General features: G+C 42.5%; 1 long non-coding RNA gene across 2 annotated transcripts in view; it reads right to left on the bottom strand.

Moving 5' to 3' along the window:
* Positions 1-2336: 2336 nt before the first annotated feature.
* The window catches only part of LOC137145199 (uncharacterized), a 93359-nt gene continuing 70747 nt past the window's right edge, over positions 2337-24948 (bottom strand). For both annotated transcript variants that reach the window (XR_010917598.1, XR_010917597.1), the window contains 2 exons: positions 21022-21108; positions 2337-3061 (listed from right to left, as the gene is read on the bottom strand). This is a non-coding gene — a long non-coding RNA (uncharacterized lncRNA). The remainder of the gene's footprint in view (positions 3062-21021; positions 21109-24948) is intronic.

Here is a 24948-nt window from a genome sequence, read left to right as displayed (position 1 = left end):
TATGACACTCTAGAAGTCAATCTACTTATTTCAGTAGGAGCAGAGGGATAGGAACCTATTAGCTTGGTACCACTATAGCACTACTACTATTTGAGATTCATTCTCACATAGACTGACAACATGTTACTGGTGCTCACTAGCAGGCTAACTCTGCTAATCTAATTTGCCTACAAATAGGGGCCCTTTAAGAAATTAAAACCTAGCCTCTAATGTTTCTTTAGTAGGGTTGGCTCCATAAGGAGAGGACTATGATGGTAGGATTTTTTTTTTTTTTTAAATTTAAAAATATAGTTCAGACCTCACTAACCTCCATTTGGGTAAACCAAAAATCTGCATTGACAAGTGGGTTTGCACGTCATTGAAGCACCAATTCTTCTACTGTATTAATATGCTTGACATCATGCTCACCACCACTTCACTTTCCAACCTCTCCCGTAGTAATATCCTGAAACAGGACTAGGGCACTTAAAATTGCCTAGTGTTGAGAATATTCTTCCCCCACCCTTATCACCCATAGGCCTTAAACCACACCAGTGTGCACTAGGCCTCCCCTATCCTCTTCAGTGCAGATTAACAAGGTACTACTGTATATTTGTTTGATGCAGTATTGCTGTTTATTAATGGAATTTTTATGTATACCTGCTGAACTGCAAAATTTGGTCATCTACAATGCCACTGGTGCACATAGTATTCTACAGACATTTCCAAAGACAAAGGTGAAGATTTTCAAATGTGACTAGTGATTTTGGGTGCTTCATCTAGAGACAACGTGAAGAGGCCTGTTTTTCAGAAAGTGCTAAGGATCCACCCGATGAAAATCAAGCCCCTCTAAGAAGTCTCAAGTTAAGCACCCAAAAGTTAATGCATCCAAAATCACTAGCTGCTCTTCAATATCTTAGCCAAGTTTCCTGTCCCTAAGATTTTACAATGTGACCCATATAAATTTCAGACAAGGTGGGAGAACAGGGATGTAATATTAAGGAACTGTCATTTATAATTATTTATTACTTGGCAAAGTGATTTAAGGCACAAGCTCGACATGGAAGCAGAGTGAGGAGCACCGTGGGGTAATTGAGATTTATGGATTCCTGAATTTAACTGCAGGGATCTAGGCCAGGATGGGAATGAATAACAAACTTGTTAAAATGAAGATCACTTATAAAAGGAACTAACCCCAACTGGGAGAAGGTAGAAGCCAAGAACCATGGGGGGCTCTTGCTCACAGCTCTGATTTTTCTAATCAGAATAAATTACTTTGTTGAAAAAGCCAGATGTTGCCCCATTTAATTTGTTTCTTTCACAACATTGGGGGATAGTTGTGAAAAGAACACAGACTAACAAAGATAACTCCAGAGAGTCTAGACCGGCTTTGCATTAAAGTTGTAACTGCAAGCTCACAAATACAATTAACACATTACTAATGAAGGAAAATTGTAGCTCAGGCTGACATCATACTAGTATATGTATTTTTGAAAAATTGTTTTAGAAAAATCACAGTTAGGGAAGAAAAAATAAAAGGATGGAAAATGTTAAGAATGTAATAATTGAAAATTGACCATCACACAACAATGGAGAGACTACTGCAGGTGGACTGCAGAGTCATGACAGACAGAATACATTTCAGTATAACGAAAGTGGGTCAATAAAGTCCAAAGAATGAGGTTGTGTGGCTTTCTGCAGGCCTGAGTCAACATGGTGGGTAAAGGTTGCCAATGTGCAAAATTATGTGTGCAGAAAATCTTTTCTTTAGCATCCTACATGTCAACCACGACTGTGTTAGAGTCAGTGCATATGTGCATACAGCAACGTAATCACTTAAATTTATTCAGCTTTATCAAAATAAAAAGTTTTTATCAGGCAATTCCTCAAGGTTGAAAATTCACTCCTATGCAGAGGGCTTGAACAAATCCTATGCTTCATTTAAATCGCATCTAAACCCTGAAAATAGGGTTGAAGTCGGACTTAGATGGTTTGTAGTCCTGAACTTTTCCCTCAGAGAATTATCTGGTATCCTTTCAACATTTTATTATTAGAATAAACGTAATAGATTGGTAGTTGTATGAACACACGCATGTGTGTGCACATACAAACCAATACTGAGTTTTGGGCTGGTAAAACATTATTTGAAATATTCATATGTAGCTCGAAATTTCACAATTTCACCCGTTTTAAATTTCTTGCAGCCATCTTTGGCAAATTCCTTTGAGAGAAGAAATAGAACCCCATAGACATATTTATAATTAGAATGTAAGCTTTTTGAAGAAACTCAACACTAAGGATTCTCAAGCTTTATCATAGAGAAATGACCTTGTGTACCATGACACATTCCTCTCAGTCATGAACACATAACATTCCTATGACAACCACAGCCATGGCTTCCATAGACAAGCAATATTAGAAAAAAAACATTTAAGCTATTTTGAGCTCTTTTAAACTAAAGTTAGCACTTGGAAATAAGGAGGAGAACCAACACCATGTGACCATCCAGGTCTTTTGAAACCACCAATAAGTGCTTCATGGACCACTAGTGTCTGCTTTTTAATAAATGTTCAAGGGGAGCAGTACCCCAGCATTAACATTGCTAAACTTCACTCACAAACAAAAGACTCAGGACATATATACACTACATAAACATCTTGTGATGTGAGGAACTTCACATGTCTCAAAATCTGGATGTTTGGCTAAACTTACGGAGGACCCCACCAAGGCATGCCGTACTCTTCCTCAAATAGTGCCCCAATTACCCTACCTGATGTTGTCTTCTTGTGGTGGGAAGGTCTAGTGTCCTGCTACCCAATCTCAGGCATTTTTGGTGGACGGATTATTCTCTCCTCCAATGTCTCCTGCACACAAGTTCCATTCTTGAGGCTGATAATTCATTGTTCCAGTGTAACATAGCTGTTGAATGAGGTCATGATCATGTAGTAACGAGACTCTGCTGGCAGCCTGGGCTAAGTCTTAAAAACCTTGATTTGGTGGCCCATCTGGACAAGCAGATAGAGTCCTGTGTTCTGGAACAGTTGTAGCTTTGTAGCTCTTTTTAAGGATGGCAGTTTCATTCCTAGGTACAGAAAACAACAATAATGAAGCCTGGAGGTCATGAGGATTTTGACAGATATGGCAATTTCCTGTATGTCTTTGGGAGACCTTATTGAATTAAATGTAAAGTATGTTTGGAGTCCATTGTATTAAATGAATGATTTATGTGTTATTGTGGACCAGGATTGTATGTAACGTCTGTGAGAAGGCGGGGGGAATATGACAGATATGAGACCTGGGAGTTCAAAAGGCTCTTCTGACAATATGCCAGTCAAGTATGGACTTTTGGGACAACATGCCTTAAGTGGGTTTCCTGGGGAATCCCTAGGGAGAAGTTCATGCAAATTCCCCAAATGTAGTCATGCAAAATCCCAGCCCTCTGAGCTACACTCCGAGAAAAGGGTTTTTGTCTGCTGATTACCTGCTCCTGGCGGCTGGAGAGCAAAGGCCCAAACTATATAAACAAAGGGCTGAATTACTCAGCTTGATGTTCTGGTTCTGAATGTGAGGCAGTTATGAATTAACCACAGGAAAAAACCACCAGTTGTGGGTGTTGAAGCACTGACACCTACCAGAGCCCAAGGTTGGATTTGTGGGTGATGTCTGCTAAGCTTTTTAGCATGTGTGTAGGTTCTTTTATGGTTTTTAAATGTTTTCTCTCCCTTCTTGCTTTCCCCTGTCCCACTGTCCATCGTAGCTGCAATGTCCACCTCTCGGTTGGAGAGCTCAGCCAGTCCCCTTCTGCTGGCTCCAGCCAGACATGGGCTAGACTGGTCCCCTGCATGGTCTCCTGCTGTCTGCAGGCCCCCGACTGCTGCTGGCTTCTGCCACTTCCAGGCTTGCTGCCACCTCCCCTGCTCCCACCATCTGCCGGCACCACTTGCTGTTGGCTCCTGCCCTCTGCCGGCACTGACTGCTACTAGCCACCTCCGGGCCTCCCCGAATCCCCTCCACTGCTCTCGCTGTCTGCCAGTGCCAACCATTGCTGGTTCCCTCCACCTCCAGCCCTCGCAAAGTCCCCTCGGCTGGCTCCTGTCAGTCTTGCAAGGTGTCCCACTTTCTCAGCACTAATACAGCCTCAGCAGAAGACCCTAAAACCTTTCCCTGCTGCTCTTACAATGCCCCAGCATCTGTCTGCCATCGTTGTTGGGCTCTGTTTAGATGAGAGTGAATTTTTCATCAGAACAGGCTAAACACAGTTCTGCTGCCATTTGTTCATACAATTGAAGAACAACATTTCATTAACCCTGCAGTTAACACAAAAGTGATTTGTAACCCAATACCAGCCCTGCTAACCATTTCCCATCATGCTCAGCACTTAGGTGTGCTTATGCAGATACAGTGAAATCATGCTAAGTACTTAATTGTACTCATGCAAATACAAAGCCCATGCAAATAAAGTGCCCCCCCTTTCAATTGACTGAGCAGGGGGAGTGCCACTCAGACCTTGCTTACACAAACAAACAAAAAAAGCCAATCAAACAAAAAACCTCATACAAATTCTTGAGCCTTTAGGCAGACATTTTTAAACCCTGAGTGCCTAAAGTTCAACTCCTAACTCCATCTTTAGGCACTTAAACAGATGCTAGCTCTTTCAATCATGTATGCCTTAATCAGAAGGCCTCCGCCTTTATCTAAACAAGCCCAGAGTCAGAAAAATCCTTCAGGAGAAGTGGTGGAAACAAGTCTGGACAACTGATTGAAATGGAAAAGCTGACATATGAAAATGAAAAACAGAGTTTCGTAACACTACCTGCTTAAGGCTTTTATTTTTGGTAAATGGCAGAGGTTTCATTTGAAGCGAGCTGTAAGTTGCAATGCGCCCTAACTACTAATTATATTTCTTTTCAACGTAGTAATATACTTTGTACTCTGACATACGTGGTATCTCCTGTTATACTATTCCTTTGTGCCATGTACATGCTTTGCACATTGTGCCGAGCTGGAACTGCACCCAGTTTTGACTCTTAAAATTATAAAACACATAATGGGCCAAAATCAATGGTGCTGCACAAGGTGAGAGAATAGAATTTAGCTCAGCATGTTATATATGTTCTATATAACGGCCCAGATTCACAGGTCAGCTAGACAGAGTGATTGAATTCTCTTTTATATTATGCTGTGCTTTCCTTTGAAGAAGTGGTCGTGATGGGACAAAAAAATCACATCCTTAATTATAACCTTTATGAGATTTCCTCACTGTCCCAGGAGCCTAATCTAAACAGAATCTTGAGTAGCTACCAAAGCAGTGTCAAGGCCCATCAAAGTGCATTGCTAAGTGCTTTGGCTAAGTCACTGCCATTTCTCTGGGTTTGTTTCCCCATCTGCAAAGTTGAGCGCGCAATACTGTGTCTGACATGGGAATTTTGGGGATTGGTGAATGTTTGAATACCATTTGGAACATATGAAGTGCTATAAATGCTAAAGTTTTAATTGTCATGCTCCTTATTGAATTTGCTTTATGAAGAGCAGTGAAACAGCATTTGTGCCTGGTTCATCTTCACCTTTGCCTGTGAAAATTACTTGGCAACAGCAGGAAAATTCTGTGAGCGCTAGTTAAACTGTTAGATTTCTATCTTAATCTGGGTATTTGAAAGATCACATAAGAAACTAAACCTCATTTTATGTATATGCAGCATTGATTTATTAATGGTAATCTGATTTTTTTTTTTTTTAGACTCAAAATAAAAAATGTGTTTTAAACTGATCTGGATTAAGCACTCATGTAATTGCTCCTCGTAAGTATACACTCTGGTACTGGACATCATGAAAAAAACAATTGACAAGTAGAATTAGATGTTTAAAAGAATTATTTTCTATTTTTGTTTATCAATCCAATAATACGGTGACTTGCTATTAAATGAAAAAAGCTTTGTTTGAGTTTTCCCATCACCATCAATTATCATGTAGACAAAATTGTTGGTGAAAACACTACAAATTCCCATCTGAGGAACGTTTCTTCGGCAGCATTACTGCAGTCTGTTTACCTTGGGACAGCTAAGAACATCACAAGAGGACTTAATCTTGAGTTCCTGAAACTCCTTTACACCTGAAACTCACTTACGTCAATGGAAATTTTTGGTATTCAATGAACACAAAATTAGACCCAAAAAGTGAATGTTATGTGCTTCAGATAGGAAAAAAAAACACAAGGCATCAGATGGCTCAGTTTGTGAGGATAGGAACAAGGTGTGTAACTGATATATAAAAATACCTTTTTAATAGATGAAGCTGGAGGTGCACTCTTTGAGTAAGAACTGCCAAACCTGGGGCTGGGAAGGATTTTGGGGGATTTGGAAAGACCTCAAGGAAATAGCAAGCTGAGTACTTCCCATTAGAGGTTTGCTCAGGCCTAATTTTGAAGCCCAACCCAAACCTGACTAGACTACAGCCAACCCTGACCTGATCCCGAGAGTGTGATGTTGTTTCACACCAAACTGAACCTGAAAACCTCCCCAAATATAATAATCCCAAACGTACGTGCTCCAGATCAGGGCTTGTCTTCATGACCAATTAGTTCATGGGACGCTGGGGTGTGAATCTAACCCACACTAGCCTGCTGCAGCCTGACTATCCATGTGCATCCTGCTACCGTGCACGTTAATAGTTTCTAGGGGTCTGGCTACACAGCAACTAGACACCCACGCCTAGCCCATTCCAACCAACTCAGGCTCGTGGGGCTGTTTCATTGCTGTGTAGACTTCCAGGCTCAGGCTGGTACCCAGGCTTTAGGACCCTCCCACCTCACAGGGTCCTAGAGCCCAGCTCCAGCCCGAGCCTAGAAGCCTACACAGTAGTGAAACAGCCCCATAGCTTGAGCCCCGCGAGCTCAAATCGGAGGGCACGGGCTAGCCGCGGGGGTCTAGTTGCTATGTAGATATACCCAAGGAGGAGTAGAGCAAAGCATATTAACAAACTGTTACTGAGCATGTCAGCGGGATGTACATGTACACGACCAGTTAATCCAGGGCAGGCTAGTGCAGGTTAGATTCACACTCCAGCTTCCAGCAACCTAAATGTTTGTGTGGACAAGCCCTCAGTGATAAGAAACTCACCAACCTGAATCAAGCCCGAACGCATGCTATGCGAATTACACCGCAACCCCACCCAAATCCATCACGTGCAGTTGGGTCCTGTTAGGTTTGGGTCAGGTTGCAAGCCTCTACTTCCCATGTCTGTCCAGCAGCTGTCCTCAGACAATGGCTCACAAAACTGCTGCTGTTCCCTGTCTGCAGTCTTCCACTGCCACCAGTCCAGCCATCAGAGGCCAGTAGGTACTGCGCCAGTTCCACCGACGTGCCACAGGACCTAGCTCCTTCAGGATGCTGGAGGAAGGACTCTGAAGCAGCTCTGCAGCAGCAGTTGTAGTGAGGGTCACAGTGGCCAAAATATTTAAACTTTAGTTACCAAAGTAGCTGCACCAGTGCAAACCCTAGACACATTGCGCGGGTGTAAAAAGCGATTTACGCAAGTGTAATTTATGGTGTGGTAAGCTCCATGGTGCTACATGAGTGCAACCTCCCAATGTAGACAAGGCCATAAGCAGTTAAGTGACAGATTCTGCTTTTCAGGGGTGCTGAGCTCCTACAACAGCCACTATAGGGGATGGGAGTGATGGATACTCATCATCTCAAAAAAGCAAGCACTTATTTAGGTGCCACTAGTGCCCAGGCACCCATGTATGGCCTTTTGGCCACTGTGAAAAGGGGCTGAGTTCCTTACTTCTGCATTTAGCAGGCTTACCAATCTTGATGCAATGCACGAGCACCGTTATGTGACAATCCAGCCAAAAATATGACGACATATCTGTGGACTTCCATCCAATCCCCAGCCACTCTGCATGTCCGGCTGATCTAATCCCTGCATGCACTGTTGCCCCCTGGTTGCTCAGTTTACTTTAATGGAACCAAATGCTGCTCTACATGTCTCAAAAGCACCTTTAATTGAGCGGAGTTGTAATTACCAGATGTAAGATTCACTCTGGCAGCAAGCATGTGTAAAGGTATGCAAGATGAACCCATGAATTTGTCAACTACAAGAAGAATCATGTTGCCTATACAGTTGATTACATATAATTTGGATTTAAAGGATACACAGATGCACAAGGGAAGAGCTAAAAACTTAACTCAGAACGCAATTACTTATAATTATTCCGTCATTTTCACAGCAGGCATCAATTGTCAAGAGCTTTTTTTTTAAAAATGCACACTCAGAGCTGAAAATTATTTTAATTAGATTAAATTGCTGTAACACATCTGCATCCATGCAGAACCAATTAGTACGTTATTTCATCATGGTTATCAAGAGACGGAAAAGGGGGACAAGCAGGGGAGAAGAGGGCTCAGATGTGGTTTGCCTGGGGGATTTTTTGGGGTCACATTTGTAAAGGATTGACATTGATTTTTGACAAGTAGTTTTATTGTTTCCCTAAACATTTAGGGTCGTCTTTTCAAAAACAATTTATGTTGGCCTACCTCTGCTCCCACTGAAGTCAATGGGTGTTTTGCCCTGGACTTCAACTCGAACAGGGTTAAGTCAATGCTTAGTGCTTTTGAAATCCCACCCTCATTTATTATTTGCAGTAAAAAGTTAGGTCATGCATTTATGCCTCCAATGATTGATTTTTTTAGACTGGAAAACAACATTAGGTCATATGGTGCCATCAGTTTTTAAGCAGAACACACCCCTCTGCATGTGCAACAGCTTTTGGTGACTTGAAATTAAGCAGCAATCATTCTATTCAGTGCACTGCTAGCATATTCATGGGGCCAAATAATCCCTCCCTTAAAGTAAAAACCCCCAGGGCAGAGAGGTTAGGGGAAAGAAATCTCAGCAAGGATTCTTATGTAATTCCTCCTCATTTGTTCACTTTGGGACTGCGAGGTTTTCACCTCTGCAGAATGAGCTGTGAGGCTCACGCCCCACATCCTGAAGATCTGAGTAGACAGGGCCTAATGGGGGTTGAGGGAATGAGCTTTCTTCTCTCACACTTATATGTGTTATCTGATATGAGGGTAAGGGAATGAGAGTTCCCACTCTTTCACTCTCATTGTGGGTTTTTTTTTTTGCATTTGTGGAGAGGGAAGGTGGCTCCACACAGGGGGATGTGGGACAGATGAACCAAGGGAATGAAGCTAGGGCGTGCACCAGTAGTTTTTGGGATAACACAGTAGGGAAGGTTCTAGCCTGCAGGGGGATGGCAAAAGGTGCTTTAATTGAGGCTTCTTCAGCAAATCCCCCTGCCTTTCATTGAGAAATACATACATGGCCACGGAGGAAATGATTATTGATCATCCTCCTTTATGAATGTTTGCTCATGTCCTGTTGTAAATACAGAAGCCTTTTTCAATGATACTATCATAGATTGTTACCTGGATCTGACATTTAATACTAAGACCTGGATGGATGCTAGTGTGGGCCCAATTTTGGCACACCCAGTGGTAGCTGGATGTTCAATGATCCACAAATCTTGCATAAAACAAAGAGCTAGAACAAGGTGGCTAAATGTGGAGATTAATCAGTCTCCACACTTGGCTCTTTCTTGGACCAAAGAAACATTTAAAAAATTGTTACAATAGTCATTGGTGGCCCTGCAGAGATTGCCACCTTCTAGCTCTCTCTCTTTTTATATTCAACATCCTTGTTTGTTTTCATTTGTTTAAATTTTAAAAGGATATTTTAACTGTAATATGTCTGATGCTGTACAGTTTCCCAAGCTCCTGCGTGAGTGCTTTTAATTCTTAGTAAGTGCTGGTACAAGCCACTTTAAGAAAAAAAAAAGAATCTGCAAAATATTTGCACACACAGAAAACATGACTGAAGTTCCAGAGGTTGAGGAATGCCATCAATAAGATAAAAACAATTTTTATCCAGTGAACAAAAATATCCGGCGTAAAGGCCTTAAGTTTAAGGAATAAGAAAAAAAAAAAAAAAGCCCAGCAAAACCAAAAAGATGTAAAATATGTTACAGAAAAACACTTCTGTAGGGTCTAATCCAAGGCCCATTGAAGTCAATGGAAGGACTCTCATGGACTTTACAGTGGGTCCTTAGTTTGTCAGTAGGCGCCCTTATAATAAGTGAGGAAAGATGTCATATAGCTGAAGCACCAGACTGGGACTCCCACAGCCTGGTTTTGTTTGCAGACCTCCTGCTGACTCTGTGTGACCTTGCGAAAGTAATGAATGTCTCCACACCTCAGTTTTCTCACCTGAAAAATGGAGATAATATATCTCCTTACCCTAAGGACTACTGAGAAGCTTAATTCATTAACGTTTGTACATTGCATTTGCGAATCCTAGGTGGAAGGTGCTTTAGAAATGTAGAGTATTATTATTATTTTTATTGAAAGGAGTAAGCACTGGAACAAGACAAACAGATGGGGCAATATAGTAATAAAGGGGTGAATTTACCCTACTCTGTTGAGTTTTCCTACAATTACTTCCTTGGAAATAGAATTACTTCCTTGGAAGTAGAACTTCAGCAATGTATGTATAGAGCAGGTGGCTGTCCCTCCCTGTCAGTTTCAGAGGGAGGCCACACCCACTCCCTACCTTGCTCTGGCAGGGATTGGCCCAACCCGGGGCAGGGAAACAGTCTCCAGGCTCAGGCACGGCAGCCCAAATGCAATAGCCCGAGCCCCAGGTGGGGCAGCAAACAGTCCAGAGGTCCCCAGGCGGGGCAGCAAACAGGTCAGGCACTCCTGGAGTGGTCAGGGAAGGGAGATGCAGGCTCCACTGCATCCCAGTCCAGGTCCCTAGCCGTGGCAGAGGGGTATGTCATGGAGTCAGCGTGGTTCCAACTGCAACATGCTGACTCACTGTCCAGTCCCCCAGTCCCTGGACTGGGTGTCCCCTCCCCTGGGCTACTTCCTGCCCCTTTCCCTTGGGTACCTGGTGTGCCACAGTCCAGTCGACCTCATTGGGGTAGGCACCCAGGGGCAGGTTGCAGAACCCCTCAATATCATCGGGGGCAGTAGGTCGGGCAGCTCATCGGGGAGGTCGGCATGGGGCAATTCCTCCAGTCTGGCCCTGTCAGGGCCCTCGCCTCATCATCAGCCTCTGGCAACTCCTCCAAGTCTGGCCCTGTTATGGCCACCTCCACCTCATCTGGTAACTACTCCAGGTGCTGGCCCCTCTAGATCAGCAGGTCTGGTGGGGTGTTCAGCTCCAGGGATACCTCTGGGCCCCAGGCCACCCACCGCTCATTTACTGGCATCCAGGTCCAGAGAGCAGGGAGAGACATCCTTCCCCTCCAGGAGCTGCCCACCAACTGAGCTCCTGGGCCTTCCTTTTATACTTCCTGTCCCTCCCCCTTGCTTCCGAGCGGGCAGACAGGCAGTCTGTGGCTCTGCCCCCACAGGCCCAGTCTATTCCTCCCTGTAAGTTTCAGAGGGAGGCCGCACCCACTCACTAGAGTAGGCAAATAGTTTTGGGGCTGCAGAAGGTTATCAGAGAAACTGTACATCTGTCACCCTCTCACAGAAATTATGCAGTTTCAGAAACGAGAGCTGATTCACAGAAAAGGGGTTTGAACAAAGAGAGATGAGGTGCCTGCACTGTGACTTTAAAGGTACTTTCAATGTTACTGAGGTATTAGGGTGTTTTGTATAGCAAGATTATGCCATGGTTACTGGATGATGTGAAGGAGATTTGAATTAGGGGGCTTTTTATAATTGATCGTAAAATACATGTACCTGAATACCCTGTGACCCTCTCTTTTTTAAGGAGAAAACTTCCCTTGGGGGATCTGGCCCACATTATATGTGACTATTTAGAGGTGCACAGGGAACAGGTTAATTGAAAGATATTTCAGACTGTAAATTTCACCTCACATGTCTACTGTTTTTGTTAAATTGTACAGTGGCACCAGAGTAATGCAGTTTTGGAAGTTTCCAGACCACAGTTTCCAGAGCCTTGATTTGGGGCCCATAAAGTAAATTCTGGATACATTCTGCTGGGGATTAAAGATGTGCTGGAGGCTTGAATGAGATAGAATAAAAAATGTGAAGGTTATAAAACACGATGATTTAAATAACACTCTCATCTATTATGAAATACTTGTGTTTATGGATATCCAGTAGTTTACACTATGGATCTCAGAAATCAGATAATAAAGGCTTCATAGGCTGTCAAATTCATTTTCCTGATAGTACATTTTCCAGTGCTGGTCCATACAGTAGATATTTTGATCCTTGGATTAAGACTTTTTGGTCTCTGGGACTGGAACCCAGGATGTTAATGTGAATAGACTTTTTGTGATAATTTATTATGTACATGTTCATAAAATGTTAGGGCTCTAGTGAAAAAGATATTCTCTTATCTGAGTCCCTACTACCTCAACTTTAATCAGACTTCTCATGCAGACCTTTTACCTTAATTATATGGCAGCAAAGCATCACTGTGTCCTCTAAAAAAAAGGATGACAATCATTAGGCTGTTGACATGCAGAGACTACAGCCTGTCATGCTGACAGTTATTGTCTCCTTGTATTCCCCCGTCTGTCTGTATCCATCTGTTGTCTTTTGTCTAATACTTACATTGGAAGGTTTTTGGGGGTAGGGACCATCCTTTTGTTCTGTGTTGGCACACAATGGGGTCCTGGTCTGTGACTAGGGCTCCAGGCACTATGGCAATATCACTCACTCACTCACCCCTATGCCACTAGGCTAGGTTCTCCTGCATTTATGATCTGTGAAGCAAAAGATTTGGAGCTAAAGCCAGATCTCCTACATTTTAGAGGAGAGACTAATCCCTACAGTATCATGCCAGTTCCCTCCATGTAAGAATGTATAACTTGACTGTCAGCACTCTGATGACCTCCTGCTTTCCTGGTGGCTCCCTACCCAGAGCAGAACTTACAGTGTCCTACCAAGAAGAGGTCACCCTCTTATAGGGCTTGACCTGAAGATGACTGAATTCAGTGGAAAGACTCCCATTGACTTCAGTGGACTTTGGATGAGGTTAAGATGAAAGATGGAGTCAGGCCATAGAACATGGCACCACATCAGAAACGTCTCCCCTATGGCAGATATGTAAAAGGAGGGATAGATTCTGTCCCCTATCCTAGCCCTTCCAGGCTGTATCCAATGGCCTGAGGAGGATAATGCTGGTGCAGGCACAGCATAGGGCCTCTATAAACTCCCCATCCTTGCCCCCTCATAAGCCCCCGTACAGGGGCTTTTCTAGAGGTGGAGCCAGGGTAGGGCGACCAGATAGCAAGTGTGAAAAATCATGACAGGGGGTGGGGGGTAGTAGGTGCCTATATAAAGACAAAGCCTCGAATATTGGGCCACTCTAATCCAGGGGCAGGTGAGGGCATGTCCATAGTGCTTCTGCTGTGGGGATTCTTAGTTGCATTGGAAGCCATAGGTAGTCTGGGATGGACTGTTGTAATTTACTCCATCTTTGTTTCAGCCTCCTTTGCTCCTCTTCTGAGCTGCTCCATTTGCGCTCCTGGAGGCATAGCACAGGAGTCTCATCCAAATTATGAGGTGTTTTATGTCTTAAAAAGCAAGCATTTAAAACAGATTTCCTACCAACCCCCTCACAGCTTGTCCAAAGAATATTTTTTCTCTGATAGTACTCTCTTGTGCCATAGAAGTAAAAGTCACTGTAAGAAAGAAAAGCGGTACATAGTCACTCTCAAGCCTTCCCATGGAACTCTTAACAAATTGCAGTTTACCCTCACCCTCTTTCTACCCAACGATTTTCTTTTGTTAGCTCTAGGCAGGATATGCACTCAAGCAGAAATTTGTTTTAAAAGGGCTTAGTCTGAAAATATCACTTCTGCCCTAACTGAGGAGTGTTGCATTATTATAAAACAACTTTAATTAGAGGCAACATAAAAAGATACCATCCTTCCAAACCTGTTCTCAACCCAAAGCTCCAATCCAAATTCCCTGAACCACAAGGGAGTTTGAATTCAGTTCCAAATTATTTTGTATTGTTTAGTAGCACTACTAGTGCCTACATGTCCCAGTGTGGGATCAGGGCCTCATTGTGCTAGATATGGTACAAATACATAGTAAGAGACTGTCCTTACCCTGAAGAGGGATTTAAGACATGGCTCAGCAAGCAGATTTAACATGCAGGCTCCCTACATTGGAACTGGAAAATGCAATTTCCAGCTCAGGCAGACATACCCATTCAAGCTCTGACTGAGCTAGTGTACTAAAAATAGAAGTGTAGTCATGGCAGCACAAGCGGCAGGATGAGCTTGCTGCCCTAAGTATGATCCTGTTTGAAACCTTAAGTATGTCCTCAGGGGGGTGCTAGCCCCTCTTGTTGCTTGTGCTTCCCCATGGCTACACTTGGTCAGAGCTAGTGCAAGTATATCTACTTCAGCTGGAAAACTGCACTTTCCAGCTCCAGTATAGACATACTGTAAGAGACTGAAGGGAGAATAGGAATGAAGGTCACAGTGGTAAGATCATGTGGAAACTTTGGCTTGTCAGTATACAAAAAATAAATCAATACAAATAATCAAGAGATTCCTTGAGCATGAAAATGGTGGTCAAAATCAGGAGTGGTCACTAAAAGCAGGTGTGGGTTGGACGTTTGACTCAAAGGAACCACAGAATCTTTTGCACTTGTCCATTGCTGTCCTGTTTCAACAAAGAAGGAATTTCCTCTTATGTATTACCCTATAGCCCAGTGCAGTTGTCCAGAAGCCTCGTTGGAAAATTGGGATTGGGAATTGCTTGGAATAGTCTGTGCAGGAAAGGAATAATATGAATGAAAATCTATCGCACGGTGTCAAATAATTCAGTGTAAGTCATAAGCAGGAAGTGTTTTGACTTTTCTGGAGTGTGATTGGATGAAATCCTTGTCATTGTATAATATCCTTTGTAATGTAACTGACATACAATGAATGGTGCCAAAATTGAGTCCCCCAATGGGGAAATGACTGAAAACAGAGTGATATTGGTCATGTGATTGCTGAGCTTTTTGCTGTTTGACTCACTTTGTATTGAAGATAAGCCATTGGAACCATTTATCTGAACCCCTTCTCCTGATTTTCAGTGACTCGAGTAAAAGGGAACCTGGATCTGAATTACCCCCAGGTTTGGGATCTGCAAATCCAAAACCTGGCTGATGAGATTTTGTAAAACCAAAATATCTCCCAAATTATGCCCTAGTGCCTCTTATCAAGATTGGACAAATACATCTTGTATGTATACCTTGGTTCAGATAAAACAAGATCTAAATGTGAACCATTCCTGGTTCTGCAAAAGCAAAACCACAATCCTATCATGTCTACCCATAGTTCTTTATAATCTCACATTAGATTTTATAGCTCATCTCCATCCCAGATGTAATACTTTCAAATCAATGGAGTTATATCAGGGATTAATTTAACCCTTTATATTGATTTTGCTTAATATCTGTCAGCTTTGCTTAAACAGTTTGACAAACATCTGTCCATCCATGCTGAGTTGAATTAAAATTGATTAAACTCACACTGATGGGGGTGATTGTACACCAGAGAACTAGGCTTTCTTGTCTGTTGCACTGGTCTCTAAATTGCCATTGGCTGCACACCTTTTCTCACATAATAAGACAATTAGTCCTCTCTTCATATCTCGGTGAACATTTTATTCTCATCTTGGCCACAAATTGGCTGTTATCCAGAGGCACCCACTGGAAGTTCAGCTATCCAAATATGTGGTTAACTTAATGACCCTAGGATAGGATTACATTTTTTTTAAAAGGAAACCACTATTCATCTTTAACTACTGAGATTTTCGAATCCTGACTCAATGTCCTGATGATGTTTTTCACCCTCTTCTAGAGTGACAATGCAACCACCTGTTCTGAAACATCTTAGATCTGATGTCTCATCTACTGTACACAATGTTGGCATGGCATGCCCTAATACACAACTTGTACGTTGCAAGATACTTGGATTCACAAAGGTATTTAGAGTTGCCTAACTCCCAATGGGTATGTTTGAAAAAAATCTCACTTGGACTAACACTTATCTATACACCCCATCTGGGCAACACTTTCTCCTTTGCACAAGTATGACAGCAGCGAGGCCAAATCCTGGCCCTTCCTCGGCAGCTGCAGGAGGATTGGACCCAGGGGAACAGGAGTGGGTCTATTGCAGAGTGAAGGGAGAGAATTTGGGGACTCCATTCAAAAACGTCCCAGCCTCCTGTATATTGTGCATTCTGATCTACAGGAGCTTTCCCCGCCACACTCTCTTCTGCTGTAGGGGCTATTTACAAAATGTTCTGCTCCCATTTTTGCTTAGAGAAAGGTTAATGTGATAAGCACTGTGTACAAGCTGCACAACGATACAAAGTGAATAGAAGGTTTTGACACCTTGAGTCAAATCCATCCCTGGTGTAACTCTCTTCAGCACAGTTACATTAAGGATGAATTGAACCCCTCATGTTAAATAAAGAAGCCACTGACCTTGACTACATCCCGTGCTGTGCAGATGAGCATCACTGCTTGTCTGTCATGCCAACCCAACGGACTCAAAATTCATTCCTGGAGCAAAACCAATTGCTTCAGTGGCGTGACACAGGGCATGCATTTAGCTTATAGTTTATAACAGACTAAGGGCTAGTCTACACTAGACGTGCTACAGCGGCGCAGCTGCACCGATGACAGGAAAGAGCTCTCTTGCTGGCATAATAAAACCACCTCCGCGAGAGGTGGTAGCTATGTCGGCAGGAGAAGCCCTCCCACTGACTGCGCAGTCCACACTGGTGCTTAGGTTGGTGTTATTTACGTCACTTGGGAGGGGGTGGCTTATTCACAGACCTGAGCGATATAAGTTATACTGACATAAATGGTAGTGTGTGCAAGCCCTAAATGAGAACACTAACTACATGTTCAAGTTTCACTCAAAATTAAAATGTCCACATTTCAGGGTCCAATCCCACCAGGTGCAGATTGCCTCAACTCTTACTGACTTCATCCAGCGCTTTGTGTGACTGCATGCTCAACGTTGGAGCTACGGAATTAATGTAATAGCTGAAATTATTTGTCTGAACATTGAAAATAAAACCACTTTAGGACACTTTGCTTTTTCCTGCTTTGGGTCTATCTATACGTCACACACAACAGTCTGTCTTGACCACACAACAAGAACTCTTGAGTCTGGTTATGGGGGAGAGGAAGGGAAAGAAACTTTAAATATACAGTAAGGCTATTTATCAAATAGACGTTTTTCCTTTAATGAGCTATCTCTTAGCACTGCAAATCCTACATAGCTGAGTGAATTTACATTTCTTCAGTTAGCAATCAAGCCTCTCCATGTGCATCAGTGCTGGAAATCAATGCTCTGAGGCAATTGCTTCATGTAGTTCAAAGATACAACAGAAATAACAGTGACAGAGAAATAAGCGGATATGGAATTTCATTTTTAAAAATCCACACATGGCTGTAAGCGAGAATGGATGAAAGTTGCCTCAGTGCAGAGGGCCAGCAAAAGACCCATTCGCCAGCAAAAGGCCTATGCATATTTGAAGTGCCAATTAAGCCCCACTTTGAGGGCTCAAATCATACGCATGGACCCCCTTTTCCCAAATACAATGGATACAGATTAAGATACATTCACTTTTTTTTGTAGCTGAACTTATAAACATTTTTCTTTAAACCACTTACGTTCCAAAATGTAAAGCTGTAGCAAGAGTACCGGCACAACAAATAAGCTAAGCCTGTCTCCCCAGCAAATTTACACAGGTGGAGCTACACTCCTGAAGTTGAATTTCAAGTGATAGACTTACAGCAATTGTATCTTTTTTGTTTTCTTTTAAACACTTACTTATTCCAGATTCTATTTCTCCCCCCCCTCCCCAGGTTACAGATAGAAGAATTCCAGCATTTCTGTTACAAAGACCTTCTTTAGGGACAGAGCATATACTTTACAGGTTCAGAGCCATTAGTCCTTACTGGTGTAAGTGGAATGCATCTCATATTCTCCAGGTCACTTGGCACAGAGCAGTAATACATCCACTTGAAAATATTCCATTGCTTAGAGCTCTGGACTTGCTTCAGATAAATACTGCAGTCTGTTTATGAACTCTACCTGCTATTCTGAGTGACGAAGTTAAAGTACTGAAAGAATGATTAGCCCTAGTGTTAGAGTTTCTATAAGTAGGGGAGTTGGTAGGGATTAGGGTTCCTGTGGGTAGGTGTCCCCACCCAAGGGTTAGGGTTGCTATGGGTAGGGGACTTGTGGCTAGGGTTAGGGTTCCTATTTGTAGGGGTCCCCACCGTAGGGTTAGGGCTCCTAAGGGTAGGGGACTTGGCTTAGGGTTAGGGTTCCTACAGGTAGGGGTCCCCGTCGTAGGGTTAGGGTTCCTACGGGTAGGGGTCCCCGCCCTAGGGTTAGAGTTATAAAAGTGGATATGCTGATGTATTCCCCTTCTGAATTAATGAAACTGATATATTAAGCCACAGCTGAGCAGGCAAGCTAGCACAGTCATCTAGTCCTGTACTTTTTATCACGCAGAATGAGATAAATCAGGGAGGGCTTGCAAATTTCATTGTAAATTTTGGTGAACATTTCATTTTCTACCACTGAACTCTCCAACACTATTTGGATTCCGAGCTATTAGGGAAAGCAAATATACTTGTATTAACTGAGTTTCCTTTTAAAGTCTGTTTCTTCTCTTGTTCTCAATTTGTGATAAATGGAGAGAGAGAAAAAAATCTCACTGTTTGAACACGTACTCCGGCCAATTAAATAATTATCTTACAGCTTGGATTAACATGTAACAATCACATAATCAGCTAACTAAAGCTACTGTGCAGGATGTCTCATCTGTGAGTTACTTCTTTTGTTTAGGTTTCTATCCAATGTAAATCTCAGTGGGAGGGCTGGGGTGATGAAATGTTACATGATTTGAAAACCCCATTATGAGTAATAGGGATTGGGCAACAGGCAGTGGTGGTGATGGTATGTGTCTTCCAAACACTTTCAGCTATTTTAAATGAAGACCTTACCAACATATAGTGCCCTCATACAGACTCTGGAGAGATTTTGAATGGACACATGATATTTTACGGGTACTGCACACACGTCTTTTGCATCTAAAATTGAACCTTAAACTACAAAGATGCATTAAAAAGGCACTATGGTTATTGAACAGGAGTTCACATCACACAACACACCACCTCCACAGCTGGTACCTTTTTTGGTAGTCTCTGACTAGAGGCCTGTAGTGGAGATTGAACTATTCACCCCTTAAAGAGTTCATGCTCCAGAACAAATGAGAGGAACTTTGGCAGGGCAGTGTAGAGAAGCTTACACTGCTGCTGCCAGTAATGTATGTCCTGTTGGACTGACAGTTCTGGAAACCAGCACCCCTTCATGAGCACTGAAATAAATTCAGAAAGGAATCAGGTTCAGAACATTGGGATGCAACAGTCTTACTCTGGTCATCATCTTATTGTTTCAGCAATTCCAGAAAGCTGATGGGCTCACTGCTTGTTGGGGTAGAAATGGAAATGGCCTCATCTGGTTTGGATTTCCTGCTGATTTGGTGACACGACTACCCCAGATTTTGTGGGGATGAAGTGGTTTGAGCTTTATTGCACTTTAGTGCACATTTATAATGAAGAGTGAACTGACCTGGAACCAAGGTGCTTTTGGTTTATGTATTCTGAAGAGCTAATAAATTAGGGTTTTTCCACTCAGGCGAACTGTTAATATTCATACCTTTCATGTAGACCAGTGGTTCCCAACCTTTTTGGCTCAAGGGCTGCAAATATCATTTTTACAACCCTGCAGAGCCACCAGTTTATCAACTCATAAAAATGTATTGATGTACACACCATTCAGGACTACAAACGTCTACATATTTAAAGTAAACATTTTGATGCTACTGTGCTCATTTTTACAGTCACTATTTTACACCTACACATTACTCACAGTATGTCACACACTCACAGACAAAGCACTAGTGTAGATGAGTGTCTGTCACTACACACTGAAGCACAGGGCCTGGCAGCTAAGTCATGTGGCCTGCACTTTCCGGCACTGATTTTTAGAGTCCTGCCCCTCCTCAACATGGTGAGTCCTGGCTGCTCCACCAACAACCCCCTAACCCCCTCACTGCAGCCAGATGGAAGGAGTTCAACAAGGAGGCTGCCTCCTCGCTGAACTCCCGTCCCCCTGGCTGCAGCAGGGAAACTGCATGTGTCTTGTAGCCCCATGCGCTCCACCGGGTTCCCTAGGCAGTGGCTCCCTTCTGCAGCCAGGGGAATGGGAGATCAGTGCCCCTCCCCTGCTGGTTCCAGCAGCGACCCCAGCACCTAGGGACCCAGGCAGATTGCTCTGCCCTCTGCTGGAGCTGGGGGAGTGGGAGCTGATCTCTCTTCCCTCTGGCTCCAGCAGGGACCCCCGTGCCTAGGGACCCAGGTGAATGCTTTGCCGTGCTCTCTGCTACAGCCACGGGGAGGCGAGCACTGATCTTCTGTCCCCTTGGGCTGCAGCAAGGAGCCTGCACCGATCTTGTAGCTCCACGGCAATGTGCTCCGCCTGGGTCCTTAGGCAGCATCTCCTTTCTGCAGCCACTGGGAGGGGAACAGCGGGCCACTTTGAAAGACCCCCGCGGGCCAAACCACTACATTCTAGACAGTGCCATAAACATATGTGGTACTTTACCAACATCTAGTTAGACATGTCGCCTGCCCTAAAGAAGCTGACAACTACTGATAGTGAGACAAACATCTTGCAGCTCTAGGCTTAAATGCATCTATTAAAAGTGGAACATTATGGTTATAGATGGATTAAGGATAAACATGGTCAGATTTTGATAAAAAACACAGGACCTCAAACCCACTTATATAGTTGCAAAAGAGAGAGATGGCAGTGATGCAAAACTAGAGGACCTGAAGATAATGCAGCCCTGATCACTCGCTCTGTTCAACCTGGACTCGACAGACCACTTTTTAAGATGTTGACATGTGAAAAGGAAGAAGAGAGTGCAGACACTCACATGAAAAAAAACAGTCACTTACCCAAAATTATCAGGATGTTAGAGGATTGATGTATGACTCAGAGACGGTCAGTTGACTGCTTCCATAATAAAAGAGCAAGGATGGAACCTGATGACATTAAAAGGAAATACGTTTAAAACTGATAAAATTACATTATTTTAAAAAAGGTAAAAACCTATGGAACTCACTATCACAAAACATTAATCAGGCAAAGACCTTCGTGGGAGTCAGCAAAAGGCTTAAATCTCAAAAATAGAATTATTTCCAGTTATGGCAGCTACAATCAACATTTACAAGGGGACCAACCCATTTGGCTCAGGACATGAGTCAAACACTAACTGCTTAGTGTTATGAAGAAGCTCTCCCATGGGCATGTTAATAAACAATTTTTCATCTGGAGAGTTTACTCCTTCGGAAGCAGATGATATTGACCACAGTCAAAGGCAAAATATCAGAATCGATGGATCATTGATCTGGTGCAATGTGGTGGTTCCTGTCCCCAGCTCATGTATATTAGGTTCATTATAAAATTTTTAACCTGCTCCAGTTGGAGGCAGGATACCAGACATAGTGGAGTAATGGTCTGACCTGGAATGCAAATCCTACGCTTCTATAATGATGTGTTGAGTATGTTGAAAAGAATCTGCTTTAGTGTATTTCCCCTATTAAAATTTTAGAGCACACCTGCTATGAGTCAAAGTGTGAGGAGGGTGAGGGTGAAATTATCCATTGCTTTTGGTCATTTTTTAAATTGTAGAAGGTAGGGTTTTTTGCTTTTTTTTAAAGGTTGAAGCAATTTTGGGATGTGAAAGCATTTTCTGGTAAAGAAAAAAGAAAAGAGTTCACAGCTTCCCCCTGGCCACATATTTTCTTATAGAGAAGAAAATGGAATCACTAATGCATAATAAAACTTTAATCAATAGTGAATCAGCACTTTTCACTACATCTCTCGTGGAGATCCAGATGGCTTGGCATATCTGTTTAACACAAACACAGACAAACTGCCCATAGTCTTTGTGCACACGTATTTGCATAGCTCCATTTCCTTGAGTTTTTCAGGTTACTCTTCTTTGGAATGTCAATATGAAAGTCAATATTTAACATTGAACTAGAGCAGGAGTTTCTACTTCTTGTCTGCAGAACTGATCTGCATTGCCCTCGCTGCAGTTCAACTTTCCCTGTACCCTCTTAGGGCCATTCAAATGATGTTGACTATGTTTGGAGGGCCAAAAAAAAGCAATCTGCAACATAAGTGTATTGACTACAGTGGGCGCTGCTGGGTATACACAGTGCACTTGAAAAATCAGGCCACTAATTTAGGATCCTATATATGAATTTAAGGAGCTTAATTTGAAGTACCTTTAAACAAAAATCTTTCCTGGCATTTCCTCAACCCTCCATATATTGCTGTTTCCTGTATTGAGGTTTTCAGAAAAAATTCCTGTTTACTCCTCCTTCCAGAAATATCACTAAAATGAGAGTGGACCATGACTAAATCCACCTGACTTTCCAGTTTAAAAATAATTGAACCCTGTACCTGAAGTAAAAGATGTGTTCATAATCATAATTCTCTATCAAAATCACATGCAAAGCCTCACAACAGCCAGCCAATTCAGTGAAAACAAATCAACTTCTGTCCATATTTACTGGTTTGGAACTGGGTATTCAGCACAGAGCTGTGGGTTTAAGAAATTTCAGTCTCAGTGTTCACTTTTGCAGTGGACACTTACCAAGAGCATGTAAGAACATTGGATCATCCTTCAGAACTGAGAAGCCAGCCAAGTTATCACTCAGATATTGTGTTTAAGCGCTGCGCCACAGAAACATTAATGAGACAATTGGTGTAATTCACCCCTGAAGTAATCCCTTTTTTTTTTTTTTTTTGTTCGTATAAATGTTTGTAGAAAGCACATTTTGGGCCCTCAGAAGAGGTTTGTCTCAGATAGAAGTATTGGCATTTATAAAGGTTTGGTCATCCAATCAGAGAACAGAAACATAACCGTATGACTACAGCTTTTTTTTCGCCAAAAAAAAAAAAAAAAAAAATTCACAAAACATTGTCTGTTTATCCCTTGAAATTCAAAATTGGTGAGCAACATCTTTCAAATTCTAGATTTCCTCATTTTCAACCAGTTGTACATGCAAAGTAGGTGAACCAACCACATCTCTTAAAGTGTAAATCCTGAATGTCCAATACACAAAGGAATATGCACAGTGAACAGTTCATGAGCAATCTACAGGCTGCAATTGGTTCACACAGAACACTCAAACAATTTCTAACCAATTTCGGAAAATCAATGAATAAACTGTGAATTACAATCTGTTTGAACATTTCATGAAAAGGGCTACATGTATCAAATTGCAAATTGTTTGCACTGTTGTACTCGTGAAAATCCTTTATTATTATTCCTATTACAGTAGGGAATAGGTACCACAACCATTGTGCTAGGCACTGTACACAGAACAAAGAAGTCAGTTGCAACCCCAGCATGCTTAGAAATCTGGGTTTCAGGCAGCTGACTGATATTCACAGATGGGGATGGAAGGAGGGGGAGGGAGGATGAGGAAACAATAAAGACCCTAGAGTTTAGCATAAAAGCTGCTGTCATGAAACAGACATGATCAGTAGGGATGTGAGCAATTACATATTAACCTCAGGGGGCTGGGGGCTGCAAGATCTGAAACAACAGAAAATGAAAGGAAACATCTAGTGATCAGAAGACAGAGAAAAATGTTTCTTATGATTTCTCCTGGTTGGCTTTTTTATTTGACTTTTACTGCATGTTTCAGTGTGGTATGGTTTTTTGATCATTTGGACTTCCAGTATTAATATTATTTGATGCTTTCTGGGGTATATCTGGAATTTTGCCTGGTTTTCAGATTCTGCCCTGGTATCCTAGCCAGTCCTTAATTCCCCTCCTCCCCAGTTCCTGCTCTGAGTTGAAAGGGTGATGAGGTAACAACATTTGTATTCTCAGCCCAGGGCAACAGAAAGGATTAGTCCTTCATTGCGTGGCTAGATCTAAATTACTGGAGGTTTTATATCACCAAGCAAGGGTGGGTGCTGAAACTGTGCATCCTGGAAAATGCTTGGAAAAACACAGATACTCTCTGAAAGCATTTCAGTGCAAAAAGAATTTGAGAACCTTCCCTTTTTCCCACTCTCGGGATGTGGAAGGGGGATGTATTAGAGTCCAAAGGACCTGTACCATCTTGACATTCTGAATAAAGATGAAAGGATTGGAGTTCATTTGGAACCTGTCAACACCACCTCTTAATTAGGTGAAGTCTCTGTTGAGCAACATATGGCACTTCCTTGCATCTCCCTGACACCACACCATCACTCTGTGGTTGAGCAATGAACCTCTAATCAACTGGCTGCCTAAGAAAATAGCACTGGAAGGCCAAACATAAAAATTGCCTTGGTGATCCAGTGGGAAAGGGCACGTATGTGTGAGTGTGTACGTAGGCGTTAGTGAATGGATGCTGTGAGAATGCTCCAGGCACTTTTTGGGCTCAGTGGAGTGTTGACTAGAATATTCATTGTATAAGGAGAGAGTATCACGCAAGGCTGGTTACCCAGGAAAAATGTGTGTATATCTGTTGGGATGGATAATGCATCTCACCTGACAAAGTCTGTTGTTTCAATGTGTCTAAGTTCATTGCCGATGATACACAACATATTGAAGTGACATTCAAATAATTTAGCAGCTATTTCAATACTTTGTCTTCACCTCTTTCGTCCACAACAGTGCGTGCATTGGCCAGTAAATGTGGAGAGGGAGCTGAGAAACTAGGAGAGGGTGCTAGGAAACACTGGGGAAGATCTCAAAGCAGAACAAAGAGGATCAATGTAAAACTATTGGGAAGGCAGGAGACAATGTGGTAAGAGATATAGAAGGAGTTCACAGAAGAGGCCAGAGAAGATGAAAGACTAAGCTGGAAGGA

This window comes from Emydura macquarii, unplaced genomic scaffold, assembly GCF_026122565.2.
Source record: "Emydura macquarii macquarii isolate MOO-44397 ecotype Brisbane River unplaced genomic scaffold, CSIRO-AGI_Emac_v2 contig_3517, whole genome shotgun sequence".
Taxonomy (NCBI): Eukaryota; Metazoa; Chordata; order Testudines; family Chelidae; genus Emydura; species Emydura macquarii.
The sequence above is the reverse complement of the archived record's forward strand: the minus strand, read 5'-3'. Positions and strand labels throughout refer to the sequence as shown.